The sequence below is a fragment of the Lathamus discolor genome, chromosome 5, assembly GCF_037157495.1.
Source record: "Lathamus discolor isolate bLatDis1 chromosome 5, bLatDis1.hap1, whole genome shotgun sequence".
Taxonomy (NCBI): domain Eukaryota; kingdom Metazoa; phylum Chordata; class Aves; order Psittaciformes; family Psittacidae; genus Lathamus; species Lathamus discolor.
The window spans coordinates 77786637-77808769 of record NC_088888.1 but is presented as its reverse complement, the minus strand read 5'-3'; the positions used below and the strand labels follow the sequence as shown (position 1 = coordinate 77808769).

Sequence of the window (22133 nt, the reverse complement as noted above, 5' to 3'; positions counted from 1 at the left end):
CTCCAAGTCTTTACCATATTTATCCCAGATGGAGAAGAAAATAGTATGGGAAATTCGGTTACACTGTGCACCTCCATGAAAACAGCTCATTGAAACTTTTTGGTAGCATGGAAACAAATTTCTTACAACCTTTCCTCCATGCTCCTGTTCCTTAATGTAATTCACCACATTTAATGTAATTAATTTGGAAAGCAGGAAGAGCATTTTTCCCAAAGGAATTTTCTGACTGACAGCGGTTTTACATATTTAGCATAGAGACAGCAGTGGTGGAGCATACTCCAGCTATTACCACCTAATGGACATTTGCTTCACATCACGACTGTTTTCCTCAGCAGCATAGCTGGGGAGATTCAATTTAAATTCCTTCCCTTCTATAATTAATTTTTTATCTAAGCATGTGTGTTCCAGAACCTTTTGCTTTGGGCAGTAATGACCACCCAGTGCCCAGTCAGTCTGCAAGTCACCTAAGCATTCCCCGGAAATATCAGCATTGCAAATTGAGTACCAGCTCAAAAAATCCTCTTTCCCAATGAGAAAATGGGAAACATCTTAGCTACTATTAACTTCGTGTAACTGTGAAGTAAACAACATGAAAGGACCACAATAATGTTTGTAAAATGATTTGTGAGTGCTTAATGAAGGAAACTATGCATTTTAACAATTACTCAAGCCTATGTGACTGAATTTGTGAGGTGAAATGTAAAAGCACTATAAAGAAAAAGTAAATAATAATTTGACACTTCTCTGTGGCAAAGTGTAGTGAAGAAGGGATGGAGAGTAGTAAATACGTAATAAATCCAATATTTGAGTCTTCCTGAATCAAATATTTACCTAATAGGAGGAAAAGGATCACATCTTTCCCTCTTGGCTCATATATTATGCAGGTGACTTGCAGAATCTGTCTCTAACTTTCGATGTTTGTTTTAAAGGAAAAGCTGTGTATTCTAATCTAAACTTGGAAAGGACTATCAACCTGGTAGGAGTTCCCCCATACACTGTACATGTGGATGTTCAACAGTAGGTGGTGCTCCCAGGGTAGAAATGTACATAGTCTAAAATGCAAATTACAGAGGATTTACTGAGGAAGAGCTCTTTGGGGGGTTTTAGTATGGTAACTAAAAAGTATTTGAAGTGCAAAATCTCTAAAAAGATATTAAATATTATACTAACTGATTTTTAAATCCTGTGCAAAGATTTGACTGCTCAAACATGGAAGGTGCACATTTTTCAGTCTGCTCTTTTCCTTCCAAATATTCATGCAACAAATTGTTCACTCAGCTTATATTCTGACTGTGGAATTTCTATCCATGTGCTTTATTGCCAGATGTCGTCCGCATTTGCTGAGAATATAAGTATCAAATCCAAATTACCTACATGGTTTTCTCAGTTGTTAAATGTTTAATCTATCTTATGAGCAATTGTGCACTTTAAGTATTCTTTTGAATTACACCCTAGATTTACAGTGCATACCATGGGATTCTTAAAAATCCCAGAATCTTTTAAAAGTCATAAGTAGCAGTAGAACCCAACATTTTGTGTTGGATTTCTTTGCTGTAGGCATTCTTCATTCAATATATATTTGCTTTTCAGTTTGGTTGCTTAAATTTTGTGATACAAATGTGGTCTCACATATTCTTTATATGCCCAGGGAGCATCACATGGGGGACATAACTTAGTACACTCAAATTAGTACACTCAAAATTGAATAGCACTGGCAGAACATCCTACAAATTTTTAATGAAATATAGGACCAAAAAGACCAAGTGTCCCAAGTAGCAGCTTTCAATGAGGAGGATGTCAGGTTTTGTGGGGGTTTTTTAGTGAATATTAGACTTTCTATGCCTGTTTATATGTCTGTAGTTCAACAGCATTTGCATAATATACTATTTGTTTATGCATAGTCTGACAAATCCGGTAATTCGCAAACAGTGTGTTTTGTTAATTATAGTAGGTGCTTTGGCTATTTATGTGTTTGAGCAGCTTGAGCTAAATTGAGAGAATAAAACCAATGAGGCAGGAAAGTCCAATTAAAAGTACATTAATCAAATGCCCCCCAAATGCCTTTCCTCTCTAATACATATCGTTGCATTTTATGTAGAGTGCCTGTTTGATGTCAATTGTTCTGTATCTAATGCAGTATCTTGTTCAGTCAGTGTGCAGTAATAAATGTAATTGTCAAGTGCCTGGTTTGGGATGCTTAATGTTGTATTTTTATAGATTTTATAGTTAATTTAAATTTTAAAGCATTCTTCTTTGTAAGATTAACTATAACCAAGAAACAAAGAGACATGAGAAAGTGACTAACTCCTATGTTTAGAAATGAAAAGGCTGCTTTTGACCTCCCATAGTTGCGGTAGATTACCCTCTCATCTCCACTGGAAAAAGTAGTAGACTCTGTTGGTTTTCCTATAAAATTCAAAATGGGAAAGTGCTTCCCCAGAGCACTTAAAATTTCTTCTCTTCATATCCAGTGAACAATATTAGCTTGACTCAGCTTCTACTATAATGTCATAAATCAAGAGCAGGTCTACGGCAGCCCATATGGAAAGTTTATTTTGCAGCACTGATGCATCTCTCAATAAAAAAAATGAGGATTTGTACTTGTTCTAAAACACAAATTAGGTAGTCAATTGTTCTGAGAGTTGGACACGGAATCCCACTCCTTTGCTCGGTAACAGCATCTTTATATGACGGCAGGCAAAACTTTTAGGACCAGAACTCAAAAATAAACAGACAAAAAAGAGGTGAAATTAACACAAGATTCATATAGAATTTAGGATCTGAATCTGTTCCATCTAATCCAGGGAATGTTTCAATCCTTTAATGCTTTTCAGTTCCTTATATGCCTAAGATACACTCCAGTTTATTTTGACAGTGGCCCTACTTCAAACAAAAGCTCAGCAGTTTGGTGTCTGCTCAACTACAAGATAGTCCAGGGAAGAGGCAGTGTTTGTCCCTAACAGGGAGTTTGTCTGGCAGGCATTGTCAACACATACTGAAGGCAAGATGACATGACTGGGCTCCCTACAGAACCCCGCTGTACTCACTACAGAAACATGAGCCACACAGGAGGGTAATCAGGTGCTGCTTTAAGGAAATAGAAGATTTCCAGAAAATGGTACATCAAAAATTTCTTTATCCATACAGGCCTGGAAGCTGCTAAAAGGAGTGACTGGAGTTTTAGTTCTCTCAGGCTGGAAAGACAGCTGGAACCAGTGCTTGGTTTAGTATTCTCACTATTAGATGATTGTAAAAGGTGAGTCCCACAGCCTTCTCTTTGGATGATAAAGGAAGAGAGATGTTCTTTGAGTGAAAGGAGTGTAGGAGTCTGCCTGCAGAGAGTAAGCTATGGGTGCATGCATCTCTGCTTGAGGGATGGAAACCAGGAAAAGGGTAGGATTACAGCCATACATGTTGTACTCATCATCTCCTGTACATTAGCACTACGCAGTGCTGCACTGAATGTAACAACTTAAGTGCCTGAAAGCAAGTTTCACCAAGTTCATGCTTTGAATCCCTTTCTGAGCTACCTCACCATGGACACATCTGCCTCCTGTGCCAGCTGAGCCAACCACAGAGGTTTTGCTCCTCAGCTAGCTTCTCCCACCCTCATTCCCCTTTGCATGACCCCTCAGTACACACACCTCCCTTTCTCTCCCTTTCCCTGCCTTGTTGCACCAGACCTTTCCATCTTCCTCAGCCTCCCATATGAGTTGCTAATAAGCCATTCCTGAGAACAACAGACAAGTTGGCAAAGACCTAAATTAGTTGTGCTCAAGCCATCCCGGATAATTGCACTTCAGACAGGCTGGGGAAGGTTCATAGGAGCAGGTCAGGTAAATAGAGGATATAAGGTATGAGGGCCCTTTAGGCAGCCCTGCCGGTGATGAAAGAGTTCTTGTGGAAAGAGCGAGGAACGCCCAAAGAAATTTTAGAAGGAGGTTTAGAGGTATTGCTTCATATGGGTGTTAAATCTGGGCTCCTGTTGAATGTTCTTTGCAATGGCCATTCTTAATGGCAGTGGCCATTTAAGCAGTCTGTTGTTTCTATTCAAATGGCTTACACAATTGTTTGCAAAAGCTGAGTATCCAATAACATGCAGGAATATTGGCTACTGAATTTCCCTTCAGTTAGAGGATTTTCAGGAGACTTCTGACTCATGAATTAAGTTTGAAATTTTATATAACAAGTGATGCAATCACCTTCGGTGTTTGCATTGCCATAGAATGTTTATAATTGGAGAAACAGCATCCCATATTAAGCTAAGCCTTCTGTGGGAGGAAGAGGGCTTACTGGAGTACATGTTCAATATACACAATAGATACCATTTCACAGGATTAAAAATGTGGACTCCTGAACAGTAAATTTAAACCTTCTGACTTGCTTTTATCTTTAAGTTATCTTTAGCAGCTATCTCTGAAATACTTCAGGGCCATGTCCATATTCCCTGGTTATGAAACATGGAAACTGGACAACTTTAAGAGGAATAGTTCTGAATAACAAAGCTTCAATGGCGCCTTCAACACAAAAAGCACTGAAAATAATGATTACAAAAATATGCGAAGAAATAACAAGGTAAGATCATTACCAATGAATTTTTTTTCACTACATGAAAATCTAAATGAAAAAAAAAGGTATATTGTGTCCTTAATGAGGAGTAAATAAAATATGCTCAGGTATATGATTGCCCTTTTCATCAGTGATGCTTCTCTACAATCTGGCATGTGTTAAAAACCAGAAAAAAAACCAAAGTATGATAGTTCTTTATGCCTTGGGCTAATTTGTTTAAATTTGAAATATTGTACTGATCTAAAATTAAAACATATGCTCCGTGCATATGTTATGCAGGCACAAAACATTTTCTGTATCAAGTATTGCAGATAGATATTCTCATAAGTAAATGAAGGTGCTTTAAAAAATGTGTATCTGATTTCTTTCTAGGGATATGCAGGCTAAACAAATGTGCCTTGCCTCAGTGCTGCTTTAAAAGCAGACTGACAGAGAACCTTGAATCAAATATTTGATACAAACCTCTGACACTCAATGAGGTATGTCATAGTAGCTTCTCAGTTTATTTTCTTATTGCCATGCCTTGAAAAAAACCCAAGAACACTGGCAAATATTAAATAGATATAAGTATTTTCATCCATTCTGCCTCTTAGCAAAAACTAGAGCTTGTTAGGTATTTATAAAGCACTACGTCCATTCCTGCAGCATTCCAGCAAAGCAGCTTGATTTGTTGTTTTGCAGAAAGGGAAGACTGAGAAACCACAAAGTTAGGAGGACTTGCCCAAAGTCATGGAGTGAGTAAAATAATAGAAGCAGAAAGAAAACAGAAAAGCCCTGACTACTTATCTCCCAGCAAATGAATAATTCTCTCCAGTGCTGTTATTGAATTATATCAGAGAGGCTGACATTCTCAATTTTCTTACTTCCAATAAGATTCCCTCATTGTCCAATAATGTTTTGCTGCTTAATCAGCTCAAAGGTAATCAGAGGCATGAACCTGTTCTTCAGCCTATAAAATCCTTCTGTATTTAAACTGAAATAAGAAAGAAGCATTTAAATGAGAAAACCAAAAATCAAGATTAGTCTCACCAGGAAAATAACCACTGTAGGAAGCAATTACTGAGCAACACATATGCCATACATGGATGTAGGCTTCAGCTGCAGGGTTGATTTTCCTTGTTCAGACATTAAAAAATGATACCTAAACCCAACATGAATTAAAGAATTAAAAATAAAATCATCATCTCATAGAATAATTCACTTTCCACAGGATTTTCTGAACCTTGTGCTCGAGATCCATGTTCTCAGCGTGCCTGGAAACTACCGTCTGAATAGGCTCCTTGGCCACTACACTATTTTATTGAACTCTGCTGTCCTGCTAAATGATGTATCCTCTCACAATACATCCACTGTTTTATTTGGCCTGTAGACCTATGGGACTCATTCATTCTTCAGAATCGTAAGTTATCAGGTCATTTACTGATTATGGAGCATAGCCAAGGTCTAAATACACAGCAACTAAAATTACAGTTTCTGGGAACGTATCAATAGGATGTAATCCCATGGCTTGATCTTGATTGCCAGGTGACTCCAGTCTCTCTATAAATATAAAATACAGAAGCTTTGAAGTGGACTAAGTGTGGATTTCACAGTCAGCCGGTCTTTAAACCTTGGCCTGTACAGGGCTGTATGTCCATGCTGGGATCCTGGCTGTTTCTGCCACTGGCTGTGTCCACCTTGTAACCTGGCAGAGCTTCCCTGGCTGCATTTTGAGCTCCAGGATATGACCCAGTACTAGGCATCTGTTGCTCCAGGCAGACTTCATTCAGCTAAAGCCCTGGATGCCTACTGCTGTGTCTGTTTTTGAGGCAAGCAGTATCAAGGAATTTTAAGGGAGGTCCAACTTTTGTCTTCTCTCCCTCTCTGAGGCCATCTTTTCTCTCCCTCTTCTGGACCACTTCAATGGGGACAGCTGGAAAACCTATGGAGAAAGCTCTGTCTGATCACAAGGCAGACAACTGCACAGTGCAGAACATTAAATGTAAATGCAACTGAGATTTCTGGAAGAAACAAGCACCCAGGGTGTTTCTGTAAATCACATATTTTTACTTTGAGCTCATCCCGGGAACCTCTGTGCAGCAGTGTAAGGGCAGCCACTGACAACCATATGTTCTATCCACACAGAAATGGGGGTGTAATTTCTTTTAAATCAGATCTTTAAAGACAAGTATCTATAAACTGACAGATCTATGCTATTTTTGGCCTCGGCTTGCATTAACTCAGAAGTTGGGCAGAAAACTGTTCTATTCTCTTTTTTGTTTAACTATTCAAATTAACAGATGCATTTCCTATCATTTGGTGCTTTTTCTGTCAATAACACACAAATCCCATGGAAACATGCCAAAGATTTTCTTAGCAACCAAGCCTTTCGCCTGATATACACAATTAACTACAACAGTCTGTTAAAAGCTTAAAATAAACCATCTTTTTAGTATTTCATGGAGTGAAAGAAGATTCATTGGTAATGAATTTAGCACAGTTTGGGAAGAATTTATTAATCTTTATGGATGCTGAGGACTCAAGGGATGTCATGGTAAAAGTCAGTGTTGCCATAAAGGCAAATCTACTGAGAAGTGTCCAATGACTGTGAGCTCAGGTAAAGTAAAAGCACTTTCCCCAATTGATGGTACTGGCTCCCCTGTGATTAAAACGTAAATTGATTCATGCCTTGTTAGTGCATAATACTGCTGGAGAACACATCCTTCTCTGCCAAGAAGTAGTAAATTCCATTATGGAAGATGGGATTTTGACATGGTGTTTCTAGTTCCAAGAGGGTAAACATTTTGGAGAAGAATATGCAGACTCTGCACACTGCTTTCTAAGTCTCTGGAAGGTGAAGACTAATCACATTTTCAGAAAATTTACAGAAGTTATCATTTTTATGTCTTTGCATTTGGAAAAATAAAATAGGATAAAATATCACAAGCTGTTTCCTGCTTCTGGAGAAACTTTTTTATCTTTGCTTAGAATAATCTCCATTGACTTCACGTTGAATTGGACCCAGAGTGCGGGCTGATGGTTTATGAAAACCAACGATTGTTAGAAGTCGTATACATACCTAGGATGAAAAGAAATAAAACAACAATATCTGAGGTACAGACTGACACTCACTTGAACTCAGCTCTTGTGGCATGCTTTTGTCACAGGCTAACCATCCATTTATGTTGCAGCCATCAAAAATCTCAGAGGTGTTTCGGTCTCTCTGTAGGTATTAGACAGAGTTAGTATTTCAATATCCTATTTCTCCAATAATCCTGAAAGTAGGTGTCCATGAGCAGAGATTTTTTTGGCACTGAGAAAAAAAATCCTGTTAAGTAGGAGAATAAGAAACAAAGGACCAAGAAAACACGTTAAGTCTTATCAACTGAAAATTTTAAGTATCCCTTTATTCAGGTCTTTTAAATAGTTTATGAGCAATGGCAGCTTTAGTGATCTCATAGGAAGAATGACTTCTCCAGTAAAGCTGTTTGTTGAAATTTAATGATATGCCTCCAAGTACAGTTCTTTTGATTTGTGCCTGCTGTCGGCAAGTCCAGTACATCGTAACAACTCTTCTCTTCACAAGTGACCCACAAGATGTAACACAAACAGCTGCAGTATAGTAGTGTGGAATGATGTAAATGGTTGTGCTAAAGCTTACAGCAAGTTCGACATTCTTAAAGCTCTGCAGAGCTGTGCAAACTAGTAAAGAAAAAAAAAAGAGATTAATTCTAGTTTTAGCAGGGTTTATGACAAAAAAGCTATTGGAAAAGTAAATGTTACATGTAATGATGAAAACAAGGAATACCTCAGTAACCTTGGGCTGAGCAGCTTGGGCTGTGCCCCACTGCAAATCTTAGGGGTCTGTGAAATGGTACTGTGAAATGGTGACAAATGTCAGCATGGGGAATCGTATTTGCCTGTGTTATGGCATGGTAATAAAATGCAATGACCAGTACCAACCACCTCTGTTATTAATTTCTGGTGCCAGGGGATGGGAAAGGGGCTTCCAAAGACATTTTGACAAACACATTGACATGCCTCAGTGCACTGTGCTTTCGCATGAGGTTGTTTCTCACCTTCATACCTCTGTCACAGAGGTATAAAATGACCTTGAAACAACAGGATCTTTTTTTCATCAAGATTTGGTCTATGCATGAATTTCTGAAGTAGTATAGTAGAAACTGGTCCTGTAGGTAAGGAATGTATTTTCAGTTCCTAGTCATCCAAAATACAGATGGCCGTAGCTTTTTACTGATCTGATACATACGCAGGAAAAACACTTCTCCAGGAATTGAGAGAAAAGTCTGACTTCTTAGTCAATGTGTTTTTTGCTGTCTGTCTGAAATAAGACGAGTTTTCTGCAACAAAAATGATGTTTGAGGTAGAAAAAAAGATAATTCAAACTGAGCGGTGTCACCCCTGGAGTCAACTGCTTTTAAGGCTGGGGAAGGAGTCTTCTTTTATGCACAATGCAGTAGTTCAGTTCTCATTAATTTCAATTAGAAGTTGATGAAGTTCTTTGGTTTATTACGCTGTCACTTGCACTACATTTTCAAATTGCAGCCAGACATGAAATATTCTCACAGGCAGTAACTGCTCACAGGGGATTTTCTGCAGTGCAAGACACGTAATGAATCTCAACTCATTATTATTATTAATTATTTGTATTACTTTATAGCATAGGAGTTGTAGTCATGGATCAAGACCTCATTGCATGATGCACAAAGCCAGAATGAAAAGGACATTACTTGCTTGTTAGTGGCATTGCTTAGCTTAAGAGCCTGAATTTGGATTTTCACCTTTCCCAAACCCAAGCAATGCTATCTGTCCAGTCAATTGCATTATCCAATAAGTGTTCAAACTGCCCTTGAAAACATCTGTTAGAAACCAGTGCTGTCCAGGCAGCCATCCTTACTCAGCTGATCCTGGAGGAAATCCTCTGGCTGAGGAATTCCTGTTATTCACAGCAGCATCAGTCCCCTGGTGCTCCTCTGCCTGGCCCCCCACAGCCTCCCCACTGCTCAAGAGCAATGAGCACCTTCCAGCCCTGCCTGGTCCATGCCATCACCACTTCGTTGCACAGAACTGGCACTAAGATGTTTTTGCAAGTGGTAAGAAAATGCTGATGTATCTTGTTGTATGTAACGATCTCAGAAAAAAATGGCAGTCACATTTGGTATCTGCTTGTGACTTCCCTCCTGGCTTTGCCATTGAGGGTCTGAGAGCCCTTCCATTCACATCAGATGGCTTTCCTGGGACAAAAGGATGCTACTGGCCCTCCATGGTCTAAAGCAGATGCTAGGAGACAGGATTAATGCAAAAGCCACCCTCCGAGTACTGTTGCTAGGGCACAGCTAATCTGAGGCCAGAGAAAAGGATGCTGCAGGGATCTGTGTGGGCCTGGGCAGGAGCCCAGGAGGTAAGTGGTGGAGAGTGAAACTGCATCTCCTGGAAGAGTTATGCCACAAATAAATATATCTGATACATATGATGTTTGATGTGCCTACATCTGTATTTATGCAAGTTACAGGAGGAGTCTGAGGATGAGAGGCATGACTTGAAGCATATCCCAGTTGTAGGGCCCTGACTGCCTGCAGCATGGGATGGCCAGCACAATCCTCCCCCATGAAGAAAGGAGCCTGGGAGAGGCTTGGCTAAGATCTGCACTAGTCACTCTGGGAGCTGATAATTGTTGAAGACATGCCAGAAAGATAGGCCTGGATTGAACAGAGGAGAGAGGTCTAGATGTTAAATCAGCTTTGTCACCTGCATAGAGATAATTTGCTATTTATGGGATCAGCCAGCAGCTACACATGAGAGTAAAGAAGAAAGAGTGGAGCTCCACTGGAGCATCCCAGAAAAAGAAGCGGGTGAGAAGGATGGCCTGAAAATCATGTTAAGGTTTTTGAGAAACAGAAGGAGAAGCAGGAAGGAAGAGGTCTGGAAGCTGGGGAAGAACAAGGAAGGTATCTCTCTGTAGAAGGAAGTATTTGTTCTGCAATGAGAGTTGTCTCATTTGGTTGTTGCAGCTGCTAAATTAGCTCACAGGTATTTGTGCCTGACTCCAGTATACAACTCTCTCTTTTTCCAGTAGATCTGGAAGGGTGCTGGTTTGTCCTTGTCCACACGAGCTGGGTCCACCAGCAGAGCACATTCCAGGAGGGAACTGCCACCTAAGCCCTAAGTCACACAACATGATAGAAGAGCATTTGAAAACTCAAATAATTTTGCAGCAAGGGGAAACTCTTTCTTACCCATCTCTAGCTCCAGTTTTATCAGGTGTCTGAGGCAGTTATATGTGGAAGGGAAACTTCCCTGTGGGTGGATGAGAAAAGCAATGAGATCCCAACTGTTTTCTCAGATAAACAAATGGGGTCTTGCCAGGATTTGCAAAGTCTCAAAAGGGCAAACTGACCTTCCTGCTCCATAAATAACAACAAAGGATGCCAAGAACAGAAACGAGAGCAGCGGTCACCAAAGTTAATGGAGAGAAGAGTATGTCAAGGTGGAGAAGCATCAGTGTAAAAGCACAGCAGCAATGATTGTGTCCACAAGATGAAGAGAAACAAAGGGAATTAATTCTCTTTGTCACTGAAGGATGCTCCCTGGAAATAGATGGACTCAGTATACAAATACATATTGCTCTGTCTATTCTGGAGGCTTCACTCACATTTCTTTGTCTGATTATAGAAAAACACCTTGGTAGTCTGATCCTGTCACAAACTGGCTGGTGTATGCCAACAGCAACTATCTTTTGACATACATTTTTTGGCATGTAAAAGTGCATTTAGTGAGATAAGCAGGAAGAAAATAAACATAGCTACAGACAAGAATGTAAAAGCCATTAAAGGGATTATGAAATTAACCATACTTCTGGCAACCTGGTATCAGTTCTAGTAAATATAACAAAAGAGCAGATATGGGATTTCATCATTAAACAAATAGAGGGAGAGATGTACATTCAATACCAGTAAGAAGATAAGAAAAACAAATAATTTCCAAAGCAAATCAGTCTTGCTTTGATCATGTCACAGGTTTGATTGATAAATACATGAATGCAAATCAAATATATGAAATATATGTATATACACATAAAACTTTAATTATTATAGATTATATTTCTGCTGAATCATCACCAAAATGGTAGCTGATAAAAACAGTTAACTGACTGATCTCGAACTTAAGCATACCTAAAGAATCCTCACTAAGGAAGCTCCTTTTAAGTGTGCTGCCATATTTCTTCATATTATTTAACTTTTATGAGTGAAATGGAAAGCCAACTGTATCCTGAGCTGCATCCAAAGGAGTGTGATGAGGAGGTCAAGAGAGCTGATTCTGCCTCTCTGCCCTTATCTTGTGAGGCCCCACCTGCAGTTCTATGTTTGGCTTTGGGGGCCTCAACACAAGAGAGATGTGGAACTGCTCGAGTGAGTGCAGAGGAGGGCCATAAAGATGCTCTGAGGGCTCGAGCACCTCTGCTACGGAGACAGGCTGAGAAAGCTGGGCTTGCTCAGCCTGGAGAAGAGAAGGCTCTTTGGAGACTTCAGAGCAGCTTCCAGTGCCTAAATGGGCCAGCGAGAAATCTGGAGAGGGACTTTTTACAAGGGCCTGTAGTGACAGGACAAGGGGAATGGCTTCAAACTGACAGAGGAGAGATTTAGGTTAGTTATAAGGAAGAAATTCTTCACTATGAAGGCAGTGAGGCACTGTCACAGGTTGCTCAGAGAAGCTGTGGCTGCCCCATCCCTGGCAGTGCTCAAGGCCAGGTTGGACAGCGCTTTGAGCAACCTGGTCTAGTGGAAGATGTCCCTGCCTGTAGCAGGTGGTTAGAACTGGATGATCTTTAAGGTCCCTTCCAATTCAAAGCATTCTATGATCCTATGGTTATACTGCTGGTAAATTTGGCACATAAAAACGTGAGGATTGTTAAATATTAAAAAGGACTTCCCTCCAGCAGATGAAATAACTGAGAACAAACAAGCAAACAGAATTCATTTAAAGTGAAGCCAAATAGTTACTTACTTGGGAAAAGAGCATTTGTGCTTTTGTGAGCAGAGATTATGCCCCAAGGAAAAGAAGTTAAGGAGTCACGGGAGATGGTGAGCTAGTCATGAAGCTTCAGTGCAAGGTGGTGGCTTGAATGATTAACACAATCCTTAAATGCATAAAGTATGGCACACTAAGAGCACAGGCTTCTCAGAGCTCTCTGTTTAACACCGGTTACTTGAAAAATAACCTCTCTGGCCTCAACAGAAATAATCGGAAATTGTCCCTCATGGTATCAGTCCTTTGTTCTCATGTTAGCTAGGTGTGAAAGGCAGTTAGCCTGGGAAGCTGAAAAACACCAGGGGTTGTGGCTGTATGTTGGATGTTTAATCTATAGGTCCCATCAGTTATCAGCAATACACTGGATGACAAATTTTATTATGATATATTTGAATCATGTAATTTTAATATAGCTCCTAACCAAGCTATCAGCTTTTTGGAGCTGTAGCCACACTTTCATTAATGTTTTGAGCAAACTACTATAATCAATAATAAATAATAATTATTAATTATTAAGAGATGAGGCACATCATGTGCCTTGGTCCTAGCTCCCTTAAGCTTTGAAGCTGCTCACATCCATGTATCAATTTCAACTCAATACTGATGCTAGCAGACACTGCACCAATTTACATCTGCCTGACAGGCTCCTAAGCAGAGGGCTCCATACAAACATGGAGTATATAAGGGCAGTAAAGGGGCTACAGTGCCTATGTTTCCAGAGGAGCTAAGGGGAGCCTGACTTGTTCAGCATCACAAAGCAAAGCAAGAGTAGCTCCTTTCACAAATACCTCAGAGCCAGCGGAGAACCAGAAAGATACCATCAGGGTAATTTTGAAAATCAGAGGCTTTCCAAAGCAGCGAGAATAGCTTTGTAGGAGGAAGCAGGGGGCACAAAAGTTAACTTATGCTAAGACTGAGCTGAATAAGCTTAAATCAAGGATTATATGACATGTTTTCTTGTCTGAGTGCAGGGCTGGGTTTCATGATGAAGAGATCCTTTCTGCTTCTTGGCTATTACAGTGAAATAGAGGCCAGAGGCTAGGAGTGAGTGCATCTGACCGTTGTATGAAAGTCATATGAAGGTCATAAAATGGAATAAAAATATGAACTTTTGAAAAAGGGGGAAATAAGTGTTAGGAGGCTGGAGTGCTCTGGGGTTTTTGCATGGCTGCAGTGGGGCACAGTGTCAAGATTGAGGCGAACTGGAGAATGTCTAAAATGAGAGAGAAAGAAATGGAAGGCTTGAAAAGATAAAAAAAAGATGTGCCTCTGGCACTGCTTTAAAGCAATGGACTTCTTGAAGCTACAGTCATAGCAACCAGACATTTCTTTTCCCTTATAAAAGCCAGAAGTCACAGAGTACAATACCTGAAGGAAGCTGAACCCTCTGAAGAGCGGACAGTACTTTGTCCAATGCTTCCATTCAGACAATAGCTAAATCTTTTGGAGTAACTGTAGTAACAGGGTGGTTGCAGCAGAAGTCTCTTTACCATCACATTTACAACCAATGGTGTGAGTGGTGTGAGCCAAGAGGGGGTTTAGATGGTGTACCATTGGAAACAGGGAAGGGAAGAAGCTGTGTATCGGGTACACAGGATGTTATTGGTAGCGTAGAGGAAAATGAGAAGTGAACTTAATTTTTCAGAAATCAGATGATTTTACATTATATATATATATATATATATATACACATAAAAAAAATCACACTGGTGGCTCCTCACAAACTATGGGAATGCAGAAATCCCATCAAGCCCTGGTACTGAGCCCAGCCCAGTTACAAGTGCTAACATGAGCTGAAACTAAGTACTGCAGTGACAGCAGTGATTGAGAGTAGTAGCTGGCCTTGATCCCTGTCCAAACCCTTCAGGAAAGGCTACAATGATCAGAATGAGCTCTGTGACCATGCTGTAATCTTTCCTATGGTGCCTCACACCAAGCATTTTGCATCTGAGGATCTTTCTGATAACTCGTGTGGACCAATCTTCCTTGGATGCACTTAGTCCTGCTAGAACTACATTTATACCTCTGGCTTACTTAACATCCTTCAGCAACATTCCTAGAATTTAATCAGGAGCACATACCTTGTGGGGAAAACCTTTCTTAGGCTGAAGCAGGTGAAGTGCTGCAACACTGCTGCAGCCTGACAGGCTCATCGCTCTCGGAGGTCCTCCAGGCTTGTGACCTCATGAGTATTTCAGGACCTACTGTCCACTGCTTTCCCTGCAGATCAGGTTCCTGTGTGCTCTTGAACTTGGTTTAAGAGTGATGTGTTTTACAGATAGTTTTGAAACAGCAGGTGAAAACTTCTTAAATCAATAGGTAACTGACTGACTTCAAATTTAGGTTGTACTTCACTAGAATGATCTCAGCTCTGACGTGTCTCAGACTCTTGACCTGTGACAGGAAGAAGATCTCGGAAAGGGTTACAAATACTTGTAAGCTAATACCCCTCTGAGACACATCACTGTTCTTACCTTTTAGAAGGGGGAGGAGCAAACAAGTTGTGGTTACAGAGAGGTTGTCACCGGCCCCACTGGCTCCCGTATGAACTGAGATTAAAACATAGTGCTCCAAGTCTAGAACTGGGCCATGTGGGTACTGGGTGGCTCAGCCTACTCTAAGTTACCTGGGAGGCAGACGTCCTCAGCAGCTCTGGAAGAGGCAGTTCTGTGTACTCGTTCTTCGGTAAGGCTGAGGTACTGATAATAGATTCTTAATTAATCGGATTGGATTGAATTGGATGATTTTTCTCTTATTTAGGAAGAATACAGCCTTCAGTGTAACAGCACAAACCAGCCTGAATGGTCATCTTAATGGAGACTTGGAAGAACTGTTTTCCTGAGCAAATCCAAAATCATGAACTGTCGCCTTCTGTCTGTCAGGAAAATGAAGGTATTTTTTAAAAAAAACTAAGTACGATGTGAAATATGCATTTGGAACCCATTATTTTAGCACGCATTTTTATTTATTACATTTACTTTCTTACCCGTACTTTCTAGTTCTGTTTCTGTTTCTCTGAGGACTCTAGCTTCTATCTGTCAGGGTTTTCTCCACAACCACAGGAAAACAACACCTTGGCTTTTTTAAATCAAAGCTAAAAGTCTCGTGGGATTTGCAGAGCCTCGGGAGCCCTGAAATGAAATGCAATTCCCTGAGGTTTAGGATCACAGAGATGTAAACATGCCTGCCACAGAGGACTACCCAAATAAACTACAAGTTTGGTAGAACCAAGTTTTTGCCAACTTGCTTCTGCTCATTTACATAATAATAATAATAATTAATAATAATATTTTATAACATTCTAGAAGAGATTTCTAGATACAAGAGTGAGGTTGCAAAGTCTGGGGATCAGGGCATAACAGTGCATCCCAGTAGCACGAGATAACTTTATGCTGAATTTCCCAAATATCAGGTCCATGCAGGAGGTTTAATCTGCTGGGTGTAATGCAAGTGACCTGCGGCAGGGGTGGAAGCAATGAGTTGGTGACATTCATAGGGAGATACCTAGGGACTTCTGCTGGGCTGCCTTCCCCTGTTGCTGCTGCCCTACAAGTGCTTCATGGTGCTTGCAAAAACCCTTTACAAGCCATCGCAGATGGCTTTTCCACCTTCATCTGAGCTTTTCTTCTTCCTTCAACCCAGTCCTCTCACTCTGCTGTGCCACCAGCCTGCTCCTGCTGCAGGCTATAGGTACCTTTTATGCCAATAAAGAAGCCAGTGTTATGAGCATGACCAAAGATTTGGCTGAGAGGTTGCAAATGCACTGAACAGTCCCCAGTCATCTGCAGTGTTAAGAGATGGGCTTCCTCCAGCTCTGTGGTTAATTAACTGTGTAAGTATAAAACGTAAGCCCACATTATCAGGACCATGTTGATGCAATTGCACAGAAGAGTATATAAGTAATCACAATAAGGAGTGAGAGAGAAGGTAAGCAGCTGAATGACCGTTTTGTTGGATGTTCCTTCATGTCCATGAAATTACAATAATTATCTGGACAAATGAGATACATCCTTTCGAAGGTTCGCTTCTAAAACTAAGCTCATTTTCTGTTGCGGAGTAGACAGTTATTTACTTGATTATCCTGCTTACATCACTGTGGACTTCCCTTGAACCGTGCATTGCCTCAAGCTGGGAGACCATGGCAGGCACTTTCTATACTTCCCTGATCTCTGCACTTCTTCATTAAAAAATCACGAGCAGAAAAATAGACTAAGAAATCTATAAGCAACTTTCTCATATCACCCATCGACCTCCTAAATCTGTATCCTTTTGGCATCACTTTATCAAGCGAGATGACCAAACATCCTGTCCAGTTTGACTATTACATACAAGAATAGAAAGTGAGAGAAAGATGGAGTGATACATCTGGCTGCAGAACTATCACTTCTGTGGAAAATGGGTAAAGACATAGAGAAGGTGAATCCAGTGTATCTGTAAAGCCAGTCACACAGGATGGGAAAACCTGCATCTCTGAGACCACCCAGTGGGAGTGAAGGCTCACTTGTATGCTGGCCACTATGACATGAAGCTGAGCCTTCCAAGCCTCTTAAACCCCCTGTTAGAAAGCAGAGTTCAGCATCTTGGAGTGTGTATTCCTTCCAGCATTTTGCTTGGTAACTAAGAAAATCATCAAAGCCAAGACCTGAGAAGTCTGTTGCATTTTGTGTCAAATATTTGCATACAGGAGATAACGTGCACTGACCCAGAGCATCCCAGACATTCAGAGCAAAAAATACTCGAATGGACCTCAGATGTCCAGATGTGGGTAACAAGCCTCATTAACAGCAAGTACGGAGTTCATGGAAGTCAATGGTGCCCTCTAAAGGAAACGCATGTGATACACAGGAGCTCCTGACAGCTGTTGTACTCACTGCCCACACCCCCACTGAATAACCCATGATCTATTTCTGAGCAGTAATTCAAATAATCAATAAGCTGACAGAATACAGATTCCTTACCATCCCTCTGGAATCTGGGAAAGATAGCCTGTGCAAAGTTAAGGTATTTTCTTACGTTTATTGTCTAGGGTAAGAAGGCATCCTTGTCCCAAAACATCTGTAAACGTTGTTGGGAGCAGGACCTCAGATCATGTCTCAGAAAAGGAAGCTACATCGAACTAGCAGGACAGTCTGCACAAGTGAAAGTAGGCCATGATATATTTCATAAAGCTTTATCCTGAGCTAAATAACACAGAACAGCAGCAGGTTCATAAAGGGCAATTACAAGAGCTGTTCAGGAATGAAGTGTGTGAATAAACAAGCACCAGAGAGGAACTAGAGCTCTGTATGCAGTGTTTTGTCTCAGCTTTAGCCAACAGGAAGGAGTCCACAATTACTCTGTGATTCCCTTATAAAGTTCAACATACTCTCTTTCAAGAAATATGAAGTACCTTGAACAATAGCACATACTTTGTTTCAAACTTCCAGTCTCTGGCCGGCTGCACCAAATAACATCGCTTACCCAGATCAAGAAAAGAGCCATTGAACCTACAGCAGACTGATGTGCAGATCTTGCACATGCGTGTACAGTATTTCAGGCCAACAGCCTGCTGCCCAGGAAGATGAATCTTGCATTGAATTGAACAGGCACCGCAATGCTTTCTACTCAGAAAGTCAGGACAATAATTCCCAGGCTTTGTGATTGCCACTCATTAAAATGAGAATTTATTTGATTTGGTTTGGAGGAACTCTAGATCTCAGACTGTAATTTATAATGGAGAAGATTATATTAATAAATATTAATACATTAATAAATATTAAAATATTACTATTGCTTAGAATTAAATATTTCCAGTGAATGTGTAAATGTTGCTCATGCTTTAACTGTGCTTTCCCCCCCTCCCCGGATTGCAGGTACAGTATCATGAGGATGCTGTGATTTATCAGTTAAAGCAAAGTTACCTCCGTTGCTAACAAAAGTTACACCCACATGCCAGCATATATTCACTAGAAACAAACCAACAAAAAGTCAGAGATGCTGTATTCTTAGAAGACATTAGAGTATTCTCGGGAACATTTTCATCCTAGATTTAAGCATTTCTTCAATAGAATAAATTACACACTGCACCTCATTCCAGGACTGAAGGCTGGTTGAATGCCTTTTCCATTAGAATATCTGGGATTTGGATAGAGGATGCCTATACACACACAAAAATGGGGGTGGTGCTTTATAACGAATGAGAAAGGGGAAATTTCTAGTCTAACTTCCACCATGGACCAGTGTGACTCAAAGGAGGCCTTTCGTCCCTCTCATTTCCTTGGGGTTTCCACACTGGCGGCGTGAGGACAACAGGTTTAGAGAGTATGCTGAAACAAAAATGTCTGTGAAACCCAAGTGCTGTTGCTGTTACTCTCCATAATAGGTTATGAGACAAGGAAAATTGCATGCAGGAAAACAAATGCTTGCTAGTTAAATAAAAATCATTCCCCAGGGCTCGGGTGCTTGGTTCACACAGACAGTTTAAGGCTTAGTTTTGTGCATGTTTCAACTGAGAATTTAAAGCCAGATTTAGCTTTACTGCGAGGGGAAGGTCAGGCATGGGAGCTCAGTTTGTGCCCTTTGCCAATCCAAACATGATTTCTTCATGCTGAATAGTAGTAATTAACTGATCTTTAGTGCATTAGAGCACCTGGGTTATCTATCCTTGCTACCACGGGAATTATTAAGCAGCAAACTGTGAAGCTAACAGCTCATTAGAAGCTTTGCAAAACACAGCAGCACATCCATAGCCCCAGTCCCATAGACTCCTGATGTATCACGGTGTAGAGAACAGCAATGGGAACAAGATGACTGGTATAAAGGGTGAATGACTGGGAAGGTGCGGGATGCGGGAGCAGCAGGAGGAGCAGCAGAATGGCTGTAAGAGGCACCCAGGTCACCGGGTCATCGAGATCCTAGCACAGCAATGTGTAGCTTTTTGGGTTAGAAGGGCTGGCCTATACCCAGGTTAAACGAAGACTTAAGCTTCTGAGGGGAGATGGTGGGAAGGTAAAGAACAGGTTGGAGCCCTTGGCAGATCAGAGAAGGTGAGAAAGGACACTGAGGAAATCCTAATGACTCCCAGAGGTGGGGCAGGACAGATGTGAAAATCATGGGCACCTTCTAAAGGACTCAAAGGCACTTCCAAAGCCAGCTTCCTAGACAGAATGATTGAATGATGGTCCGTCAAGAGGAAACAAAGTGGAAGCAGCAAGAGGAGTTAATGAAAGTCAGAGGGAAAGAGATGAAAGAAGTTTGAGGGACAAGGGAAGATTCACAGAAATGACAGCAAAAGGTCCTGAAGACAGAGTTTGAACAAAATGTTTGAGGACACAGGGAGGCGGAGGAAAAAGGGCATTGGAAGATGAGCATGTCCGAAGCAGCTATTGTGGAGAAAGAGTTAGGATTTGCATCCCGAATACAATACTGTCATATTCAAGAACAGATGGACACACAGGAGGTGTCTGAGGCAACTTTGTGCAAGTAGCATGAAGGAGCTTTGTGCAAAGGACTTCTGCTGAAAGGAAGCAATGATGCCAGTGGGATGACAGAATCACAGAATAGCTTTGGTTGGGACCTTGACAGGTCATCTCATCCAACCCTCCGCGCCGGGCAGGGAAAGAAAATAGCGCATAGAAGAGCAAAAAATCTCTTGCGTCTTCACAGATACAAAGTTAAGCCTCAGTTACACGCCAGAAATTCATATCCAAAGTCAAACCTTCCCGTCCCAGACGGTTCTCTGTGGCTCATGTTCCCCCCTGGAAGCAATGCTAATTTTGCAGATTACTGGAACTGTGGCTATAACTGCTCTGGATTCCTTGTCATGGAGAACAGGGATTTTTGCATTCCAAAGGCAGGGAAGAGACACACATGACAATCAACCTGTAGCTTGCTCTGAACACACATGCACATCCGATGTACAGTTGGTGCCAGCCCAAAACAAAGATAGAAGTGTTTCTCATGCAGACTGGGTTGGTGGTTAATCACGTGCATCGTACCTTTCAGAGAGGTATCCTAGCAACTCCCCACAGCAGCCACGGTCCCGGCTGACAGCGCACACTGATCCGATTGTTCTCCTCCGGCAGACATCAAAACTTTGCAGCTAATCAAAGAGATAATTCGGAACAGGAACCATGTTAGATCCAACCCAACAAGAGGGACCGTTATAAACGAGCAGTGTCACTCGGGGCATCTCTTGTGCTTCAGGCTGTCATCTCGGAACAAGAGGAGGTCAGGCTCAGGGAAGCCATGCAACTCGGGGAACAAACCCTCCCCTCCTGCAACTGCTCTCCTGAAGGCGCTCGCTTCTCATGTGTCCATTTTCGCCGGTCTCCGCTTTAGAGCACTGTGCAGGATTTATCACTGTTCTCTTGGGCAGCACAGGCTCACCCGAAGCACTCTCCAGAGCACAGGCGTCAGCAAAAGCCCTGATGATGCCCCTGTAGCCATCTGCCCCTGAAGGAATTCCTACTCCTGACTGCCACATCAGATATTCTTTTGCCTTTCCTGATGGTGCAGATTGGATTGTGCCTTCTTAGGACCAGCAACTAACCTGAAGCTACCAAGCAGCCTAAGCACATCCTCTCCAAGCATTCCTATTTTGGAAGCATTATGGCTTTGCAGTTCACCTCTTTTTTTTAGGCATGCAAAGCAAAATCAGCAGCACAGGATTTATAAAGGTCCTGAAAAAACTTTCTCGTTTTTACCCTTTAACTAGCCCAAAGATACCACAGATCTGAGAAAAACATTCAATACATGTAAGCACTTCCCAGTTCTTACCACTGTAGTGTTCTTCAGGCTTCAGCTCAGAGCTGTGAAGGGCATCCCAAGTCCTCTTCCTACAGCTTACATCTCTTCTCCTAGATTACGGAAGATCCACTACCCTCCACTGTTCATCTCCACTCTAAAGACAAACATCTTTGTTCTTAAAACTTGCTGGTTTTTCTGCCAGGTGAGCCCTGACACCTGACCACCTTCCTCATATGCTCCTCACACGCTGATGTTCTGGGGGTCAAAACTGGAAGACCAGTTTTCCCAGGGCAGTAAAACTCTTCCCAAATATTCCACTAACACAGTGGAATATTTGGGAATCAAACCTTACTGATCTGTTCTTGCTGGAATGGAGGAATTTCACCCACCGCCTTTGGTGGTTCAGAAGGAAAGCAAAACACAACAAACGTAACAGCCATATGAGCTGAACATCCAACAAAACGAATCTACAGCTGGACACAAGCATCAAATCATACCCAAATCATCATTAAAGCATTTGTGACTCACTTGTTCACTACAAAAGATGGATTCCTTTGCAGTCAGTCAAGTGCCATTAAACACCAAGAAATGCAATGTGCAGGCTATCCGGCGACAGTAGCTGTGAAGAGGTGTCAAGAGGACTACTGGGGATATCATAAGGTCCATAGACCTTTTGAAGACCCTGCAAAAGTTGCTTCCAGTCAGTATAAAACTGCTCCTCAACAACAGAAACACTGCTTACAGAGGGCCTACAAGAAAGCTGGAGAAGGACTTTTTACAAGGGCATGTAGTGACAGGACAAGGGAGAA

The 22133-nt window shown here is 41.4% G+C and overlaps 2 long non-coding RNA genes across 6 annotated transcripts in view; one reads left to right on the top strand and one right to left on the bottom strand.

Moving 5' to 3' along the window:
* Positions 1–18309, top strand: part of LOC136015427 (uncharacterized) — a 54083-nt gene extending 35774 nt beyond the window's left edge. For 3 of the 5 annotated variants that reach the window (XR_010613196.1, XR_010613195.1, XR_010613194.1), the window contains 5 exons: positions 3148–3256; positions 4398–4575; positions 4942–5048; positions 5780–5968; positions 15358–18309. This is a non-coding gene — a long non-coding RNA (uncharacterized LOC136015427). The remainder of the gene's footprint in view (positions 1–3147; positions 3257–4397; positions 4576–4941; positions 5049–5779; positions 5969–15357) is intronic. The other 2 variants (XR_010613198.1, XR_010613197.1) reach the window with 2 other exon arrangements.
* On the bottom strand, positions 15054–21462 carry LOC136015429 (uncharacterized). The gene is made up of 4 exons (XR_010613200.1): positions 21355–21462; positions 20574–20677; positions 15584–15728; positions 15054–15472 (listed from the first exon to the last, which is right to left on the bottom strand). It is a non-coding gene; the product is annotated as an uncharacterized LOC136015429 (long non-coding RNA).
* Positions 21463–22133: the final 671 nt, after the last annotated feature.